The sequence below is a fragment of the Monopterus albus genome, unplaced genomic scaffold (genome assembly GCF_001952655.1).
Source record: "Monopterus albus unplaced genomic scaffold, M_albus_1.0 scaffold4.1, whole genome shotgun sequence".
NCBI lineage: Eukaryota > Metazoa > Chordata > Actinopteri > Synbranchiformes > Synbranchidae > Monopterus > Monopterus albus.
Genome location: NW_018127884.1, coordinates 6368528 through 6377651, shown reverse-complemented (window position 1 = coordinate 6377651; position 9124 = coordinate 6368528). Strand labels below are relative to the sequence as shown.

At 40.0% G+C, this 9124-nt stretch overlaps 1 protein-coding gene across 1 annotated transcript in view; it reads left to right on the top strand.

The window, feature by feature from the left end:
• The first annotated feature begins 1214 nt into the window (after positions 1 to 1214).
• zfhx3b (zinc finger homeobox 3b) overlaps positions 1215 to 9124 on the top strand; it is a 232069-nt gene continuing 224159 nt past the window's right edge. The window contains exon 1 of the mRNA XM_020607491.1: positions 1215 to 1260. The gene's annotated coding sequence lies outside the window, so the exon portion shown is untranslated. The remainder of the gene's footprint in view (positions 1261 to 9124) is intronic.

The window sequence follows — 9124 nt, the reverse complement described above, 5'->3', positions numbered from 1 at the left end:
GCTGACTGAGACAGCCCCTTCTGGTTAGTGACAGGAGATGATGGCTGAAGGGAATGCTTGATTTGGGAAATGTGATTTTCCTAAGCAGTAGAGAACTGAACTGCTGGCCTTTATATTCGGTTAATGCAATGCAAATTGATTTTCAACATCACCATCACTGCTTATATCTCACTGGTTCATGTTTATTTGACTTACAGTATGTATGTAATGGACCGATTTGGCCAATAATTATTTTATTTAAAAAGAGAAAATAACACTATAATAGAGTAACATTAAACCTTGAACTTGGCAACTTAAATGCACACTTATACAAAGTGAAAGCATTTTTCAAAAGCACACTTACATTTAAATGTAAATTTAGCAATTTTTGCTCTTGGGGTGGGTGCTGACAATTCTGTTTTGTTTGTTAGTAGATGTCATGCATTTGTGAGTGTGTGTGTCTAAAGCATTCATGAGATTAGTGTGAACCTTGTCCTCCCTGAAGGTGCACAGGCCAGGCACGCTGCTGCCGCTCATATGCATCTCTTTTAATGTCTATTGTGTGTAATCACAGTCCTCTTGCTTCTCAGTGCCAGACTTTTGACCCTTTTTATATTGCTGTCCATTTTCAGCTGCCCCGCAACCTAACAGGCATTAGGCTACTGAACAGATGTGCAGGGCGCAGCCAGTGAATGCTAATGAGAGCTTCTGAAACACCAGATTCTTAGTCTGGATGACAAAATGAGAAAAGGTAGTAGAAGGCATATTGATTCCAGTTTTAGTGAAATAATCTTTTTATTTTCAAAAGCTTTATAGCTAAAACTCATAAGTCTATGACGGAGCCACTGGTCATGTATGTATTTATGTGTATGTGTTTGCCTATGTCAGTGTGTGCACGTGTCTCTGAATGTGCATTGTGGCCATTCATGCCTCTGTTTAGCTGTGTCCCCAGGCTAGACAAAGCACACAACTCCTTGGCAGTTCCCCCCCTGTCACTGCATAGGCCTCAGTGTGCGAGTGTGTGATCAATCTCACGTGGACCAGTCATGGTGTCAGGGCAGCAGAGGATCTGACTCTCTCTCTCTCTCCCTCTCTTCTCTCTTCGTCTCCCATTTCTTTTCCTTTTTCTCTCCTGCTCCTCGCCATCCATCCTTTTCTTTGACTGTGGGACTGTAGGAGTGCCGGGTCAGGAGTGAGTCTATAGAGCGCCCATCTTTCTAGAGGATAATTAATGCATGTCGTGCTGGAGGGCTGATCCCACCGCCGGACTGACCCTAACAGGTACCTGTGCCTTCCTTTTCTGTGGAGCAGCCCTGCTCTGTTTTAACTCAGCTTTGCTGACTGAATGATTTCCTGACCAGCACTCACTCATGCTTTCACTTATTCACACACACACACACACACGCTCTCTCTCTCTCTCCCTCCCACCTTCTCTCTGTCTCACACACACACACACACACACACACACACACACACACACACACACACACACATGCACAGTGTACACAAGGCAGTGCTCCTGTGCATGCACACCCTTTACTGAGTAACTTTTATTAGTGTTTGCTGGGGTGAGAATAGCTTGGTTTCCTTCTTGATCTACATTGTGTGGGTTTACAAGTTTACAGGTGTAGAGTTAGAGACACGTTGTATGCTCTGAGGTGGCAAATGTCATGTTTTTGAAGTTGAAGTGGGTTGTCTTTACTGCTCTGGGCTGTACTAGGTGCTTCTACACCTCTGATCGACTTTCTCAAAGGTTACAGCTTTTCTCATTTCTGTGATTTTGTGTATTTGATCTGTTATTTCTTGCTGAGATAAAAACCAAAGTATGTGGCAAACTGATGAATCTGAATTAAATTTTTACTCTTTACCCTGAAGTGATTATTGAAATGTTTCAGTTTTATAAATAACAAATTCATAAAAATAAGATGGGAGATATTTGCTATTTCTTCCATTTCTAATTTATTTCTTGGTTTTTATACAGTAACATACATTGTGATTGTTAATGGCATTAGATGTGGTAGTTTTCTATACAACTGATTTATTCTGTTTACATAATCATGTTACTACTGATTTAACAGGTATTCATCATAATCAGGTAACTTAGTAACAGTGTAAAACTGATATCACATGCAGTCTTCAGTTTTTGTTACTAGATCAAAGTGCCTTGTTTTTCTTAGTTTTCCGTTGCCCATTAGTTTGGATTGACAGACTGGATCAGCTCAGAGAGTCCTGTAGGCATGTACGCAGGCAGCTACTTCACAGGTCTGAGGGAAGAGGAAGAGGTGTTTCCTCTAAATGTCACTCTCATTTTTAGATGAAGGCATGTTTTTCTAAAGGGTCAGCACAAGAAGTTATGGTAGGTGCTGCTCTGGGGGCAAATTTGGGGAGCATGTGATGGTCTTTCAGAAATCTTAGTCCTTTTCTGCACAATTACCCACCTGTCAAATGTGTTTAAAATGTCGTCATGTATGGTGTTGTATTTTAATATTACTTAAATACATTATCATTCCATTTATTAGATGAGGCTAGGTGACCCATTTAGAAGTTTTTAAACTTAATTTACACGTACATATCCACCAGTCCAAAAGGTTAATGGCTGACAAATTAACCCCTGCAGCATTATCTTACAAATGGCCTGCAGCATATGATAACCTATAATCAATATCACCAATTATGTGTCAGACAGAGGCTATTGGCCGTGACCTGTCTCTCCTGAAGAGACTTTCTGAGGAAACAGGATCTCTTCCACTATGCAGATGCAGCATCTCTCCCATTTTGATGTCATTACAGACACCTGGGACCACCTATCATCCACTGACTGCATCTATTCATCTGGTTCTGTTGCTTCATACTCTTCTACTCTGCTTCCTCTTCTTGTTCTTCTCCATCATTGTCTCATCTGCATCCTCCTCCTCATCTTCTTGTTCTTTTTCATGTTTTTGTTTGTCTTTCTCTGTTTCCTTTTTTTTAAATTAGACTGGTCTGGGTTTGATTGTAAGCTAAATTAAAAAAAAGATTTTGAACTTCTATGAACATAGTTTCATTCAAAACACCTGAAACTTATTAATTCCGTCTAATTAAATTTTTATAACAGTTGTTGCCATGATTTTTATCATTATTAGAATGACTTCAGATATATTTTTGTTTCTAATATATGCATACTTTATTACCTGAACCAGTGATGGAAGTTAGAGAAACTGCATTTTTGTTTCTCCTCTGACATGAATTTGGGCAGGTTGTTAACTTGAGGTCTCCTACACAAAATGAGTTACACAAGCCAAGCTTACAATTAAAACAAAATCAAGTGACTGTGTTGATTCCCCTGTGCAGTGGCATCTCACAGAAAACGACAGTGACTCTCTCTTCAGCCTTGCTAGTTGTCCTGACCTCCTGTCACCTTCTGGTTCCAAGTGTTGCAAAGAGACAATTAACTGGCATGAAAACAAATTAAACATACACAAGCTGTAACTTCTAGGAATGATTTTAACTCTGATGTCCGACAACTACTGACGTCTTTCCTGACTCTGCAACATTTATTTTTACGGTTTATTTCTGTTAATTAAGTCGATCTGCCTTTAAACTCCAACCAGTGTTTATCGCCGCTATAATTTCATAAGCTGTAGGCCGCGTTTTCCTAATTAAAAAACTGGGTTACAACCAAAAAGTACTGTGGGACTAAAGCCATTTAATGTTTATAGTAACGACAAAAATCTCAAATAGGGGCCTCAGCACGATGTTTAGATCTGTAGCTCCAATTAAAGGCCATAGCTTCAGTCGGTGCCCAGCAAATTTAAACGGCAGGTTTACAAAAAAAAAGAGACGAATTTCTGCTTAGACACACTTATATTTATGAAATGTGCCTTTTGTAAACAGCGTGAGATTGAAAAGCAAATGAAAGTCTTAAGTTTTAAAAAATCTTAGTGAGGTATTTAATTTTTATTTCTGACAGGTGTTTACTCTTGTCTAAGTTTCCTGGCAATGTTTTATTAACAGATCGGTTTCAACTAGAAATCATTAAACATCTACATGGCACCCTGAAGACAAAGCACAAATAGTAATTGGAGCCAAACTCAGCCTATTTACATAATAATAATAATTACATAACAACAACAATAATAATACCTCGCGATAATAACACTTTAATAATGATAGTATTTATGACTAGGACATTGTCGGGGAGGCGTCTGGACAGAAGGTGCTGCTGTCTGTGTCCCCTGTCTGTTACTGGTCACTGGCTGCAGAGACCTTGAACTTCACGGAGTTGGCTGGGGGATCAGATGCGGGAGGGGGCCAGCTGAGAACCATATGCCTCCCTGTGACTGCCGTGACACCCAGCGCAGAGTGACTGATGCTGACCGGCTCTCATGGCGAGGACAAATCCCCACTGCTTCTCTGGCTCCTGGATATTTTTCCTCAGCATTTTGCTTGTGCACCTTTGTGCCATGTTTTGAGAAACATCTGTGGCGACTGTGAATCTGCTGTATTCCTGCGGTTCACTCAGTTAGTGGCCTGCGTGTCACTGGCTGCGGAGAAGCCTGCGGTTGGTGAGATTCATTAGGAACGCAAACCCGATGTTAATTTTAAAATAGCCTGTGTTTTCAGCAAGATTTTTTTTGTTTGTTTGTTTAGATTTTTTTTGGTGAAAATGCCTTGTATTTAAAAAACACGTTGAGGCTGCAGATGGTTTCAGCAGCTGGGGCCTATAACGTATTCAGCCTAGAATCTGTTGTACAGACTGAGATGTGGGGATTAAAGGTTGGTTAACTTAGGCTGGGTTTACCCCACTACACCACACTGTCTCTGCTGTCCAGACCTGCTCCACGTTTAGGCCCGTCTTTGCCCTTCAAGGATAGGATGGCACGGGGGGTGGGGGGTGGGGGGGGCTAAAAGCTTACTGTAACCAGTAAAAATAGAAACATGCAGGCAATTAATTATTTCTTTTGCTCTTTTCTAAATGTCGTGATCGTGGCTCGACTGCTTTCATCGTCCGTTTTTTTTCAAACACGAACTATTTTGTTTCACAAATGTTAATTGATTAATGATCAGACATTCTTGCCAGTAGATACGTTTACATCCTGCATTGATGTTTGAAGTTTCTATTTTTGTTGCACATCAATTGTGGCAGTGTAAGACTACAGGCCCTATGTAGCTACGATATGTCAGCTCATGCAGTAACTATGATGTCATGCTTGAAATCCCTTTGGTCTTTGAATGACTGAAAGTTACTCTTAATAATGAGGACTAAATAAACATTATTATTTCTTTCTGCTGGGGGAAGAGGGGGAGTTGGGGCAACGGTGAGCGATAAATAAATGATGTTTAGAGTCGAAACTTGAAAACAAACCCAGGTAGATAAAGCGTCTGATTGTGGCAGTTCCCAAGATGATTTGTTTGCCGATTCAGCATCAACAGCAGTGAAATGAGGCCAGATTGCTTTACCTTTATCATCTACATTTGTTATTGCTTTTTAGACTGATAAAATGATGCATACATATATATATTTTTTCAGGGTGCTAGGATTATTTGGCAAAGCTTTGCAAGTATAAACACTAGGCCTGAATTAGCCTATGCTAAATTGTTAAGGTGCCTCAACTAGGCCTACCTGAAAAACCAAAGCAGATCTTGGCTATAGGCTAGGCCCTATATGTATGGAAAATAAAATGCTTGCTTCTGTCTATGTGTCAGTACATTTTTTTAAAGATACATCTTTTTTAAATTGAGATAAAAATGATTTAGATTTGAGCCCTGTGAGCAGGCTTAACAAAATAAACTGCAGCCCTGCCCCGTTGCTGACATTGTTGAGCCTAATTGTTGTATTCATGCCAACAAGTGTCCTATTAGAATATAATGAATATTAAATAGACGGAATAAACTTGTCAGTTTCAATTGGATCACTTGCCAAATTCCTCAACAGTTGGCCTGCGAGGCAATTAATACAAGCTATTACCCCGCGATAAAGCGTAATTAGCCCCGATTAGTTCAAAAAGGGAGGGGGCTGGCGCTAATTGAAAAGTCCTTCAGAAAAGGAGGCTGTATATTGTAGACACGGGGCTCCTTAGCTCTCACTGGTAAATACCATTCATATTCAAATGAGAGTGACAAAGTTTGGCACGGAAACAAACCGACGTCCGCCTCCTGGCCCCCCATTCTGCCTTTTGTTAAGCTGACACGTGTTCAAAGGGGCTGATTTGGTTAATTCTGTAGAAGGATGGCACCGTGCCCGACAGCTCGGGAAAGGAGGCCAGCCCCAAACACAACACGGCCAATAATTAAAATGACTACCTATGATTGTTTATACCTTTATCTTTTTATCTGGCATTAAAATAAAACGCCCACAAACAGGTTTGCACGTAGGACAACACAGCCCAGCGCACTAGGCTACAAGAATAATCTCATTACAATAAAGAGGAGGAGTGTGTTTTAAGAATGGACTTTAAATGCATTTAAGCTACAGTAGAGAGCAGAGCCTTGCACCTGTCTCCCTGTCGCTGGAGATTTGCACCCCTCCTGCTGCCGGCATTGAGGAGGCTCTCTCTCTCTCTCTCACTCTGTGTGTGTGTGTGTGTGTGTGTGTGGCTGGCCATGCATGTCATATTTTCGACCGAGACAAACACACTCGCACACGCAAAGGACGCCTTTCCTGCGGCATTTGTCTCTTTCTTTGTGCGTTGCAGTGAATATGTGACCTAAATAAGCATTTTATTGTCTGTTCCTCCTTTTAGACTTCTCATAAGAATAATCTGTAATTTTGCGCGTTTTGTTGTAGCTCCCCCCTCCCTCTCCATGGTATAGTCTTCTTTGATGAGTGCAGTATTAACATGATAAGGAGATGTCAATGAAAAGCTCTCTACCTGACTGAGCAGACAGCTCTGTGATATACTGGATCTAATGTAATATTAATGCATGCAGGGCTTGTTTCTTATCAGGAAAGATCTCTCCAAAATTGTCCTCCACAGGGACCCACTTAGAGTGAAGCACACATAATAGAAATGATCACTCTTTTTTAGCCTGCATTTGAAGGATATCACTCCACTTTATACAGTGAGGAGAATTTAGTTCACTTAGGCCTAGTATACATTTTTTTACCTAATGCAAATGTATTTTCTAATTTAATTTACAAGCTATTTTCCAGCTACTATTAAACAACATTTTATGTTGGAAAAAATAAAGTCTAAGTTGTCAAACTCAAAATGAAAAGATTAAAGAAAGGAAATTTTTATTTCATATTTCATTCATATTAACTCTGAGGTGAAACTGGAAATGAATTCTGTAAAAAGGTAATGGCAAATAAATTGTGTTAAAAAAAACTGATTTTTAGAATCCTAAATCTTTTTTTTTTTTATAAAAATTACCTTTTCTCTAAATCACCTGAAATCGACTGGAAATAGATTTTTTGGTGTTAATTACAAGACATTCACATTTCTTATATTTATTAATGTATAATCACCGTAAACGGACTTTTAATAGCACTTGGAACAAAATTAATTAATGGAATAATTTTGCATATGGCCTGAATACATCCATTTTCACTTTTAGCAATGTTCTGTTCAAGGCAGTTGACATATTTTAAATAAGTATGGTTGTCATTTGGAGGTATTGATTGTAGGATTGTGAAGATTGAAGTAAAATGGAGTGTTGATGCATCTGCTCCGGCTCTGCCCTGAACAGAGAGGACTCGAGGATAATGAGGCATAATTCTGCCTGAGACAAGGCCCCCTGCTGAATAAATTCCAAATTATACCCCAAACCAAGTGAACATTCTCCTGGGGGCCACAAGGTCAAGTCCATGACCCCTGCCCTCACAGAGTCTGGGTCTGGAGAGGAGGTGAGGCAGGAGACATGGCTGCTGATGCTGATGTCGAGGAAAGCGCCAGGGACGTGGTTGTTGTCTGTCTCTGCAGCTTGCTGTCCGCAGCCCTGCTCCTCCCTGCCTGATTTTAGCCAACATGCCATTTATTATTTAGCAGACTTATTAAAAGTTATTTCAGAGCCATCAGGTCCTGCCAGATGACCTGAGAAAAGGGCCTCCTGAGTGGTCAGACAGACTGGAAAATCCAAATGGACACAGCGGAACTGTTGAAAGACACAAGCTGAAAACAAACAGAAAACACAGCCTGCATTATTAAGAAGAGCATTCACTATAGGAGAAATAAGAGGTCCTTAATATTTCACAAGCACAGCCTCAAATACAGATGAATGTTTAATTAAAGCCAACTTTTGCAGCATTTGTAAGAGAAAGCCAAATAAAAACACAAACATTTTAGGAAGGCACAGAAAATTTAAGAATACTTTCACTAATGTCTGTCAGTGCATTATATAAGCATTCTCATTTATCATAAAAACCATGTAAGCAAGCATAATTGTAAAATTGATGATGAAATGAAATGATTTTAGAAAACTAAACCAAAATCAATCAGTCAAATTTAAAAAAGGGTAATGCCCAAAAAATAAAACGTTTAGCAGTACAATATTTTAAATTTGAATTCTGAATATAATTTAGTCAAAAACATTTTTAGAGTTAAAACATCAGTAAATATGTCTCATTATCTGTGAGTATGTAAATACTACAACATTAAATCAGAAAATTCTAAGACAACATTTTTTATCTTTAATTCCTTTTGAATATTTTGAATTTTGCTGCCAGTAAAGCTGCGCTCATATTGGCTCATCCTTTTGAGACTGACTTAACCTATGACTTGACACAGCTTTTGCCCTTGTAAAGGTCTGAATATTCATATCTTTGTTGAAGAATCATGACACAACTTTTTCCCCTTTAAAATGATGTGTGCACATGCACTTCCCAGCTGCGTCCAGAGAGGGCTGGGCTTCCACGGAGAGTGGGGTGTGGGGGTGAAAGGCGTGTAGAGCAGGAGCTGGCCCAGGCAGAAAGGTCAGGGAAGGCAGGAGACAGGCGGGCTGGCCGACTGCTAAGCTTTGAACCTAACAGATGGTGAAGGTTAGGTGACGTCCCCTCGCCTGGCCTTTCCCCAGTAATTGAGGATAATTTGTGCACCAAGAGAGCAGGCCTGTCCACTGTCAGGCCCAGAGAGGAGAGATGAAGTTAATATGAAAATGATTTTGCATTATGGCTGGCTTTGGGAGGCAGGACACAATCCTAATACTGGCCTGAGGCAGCAGGGATGAA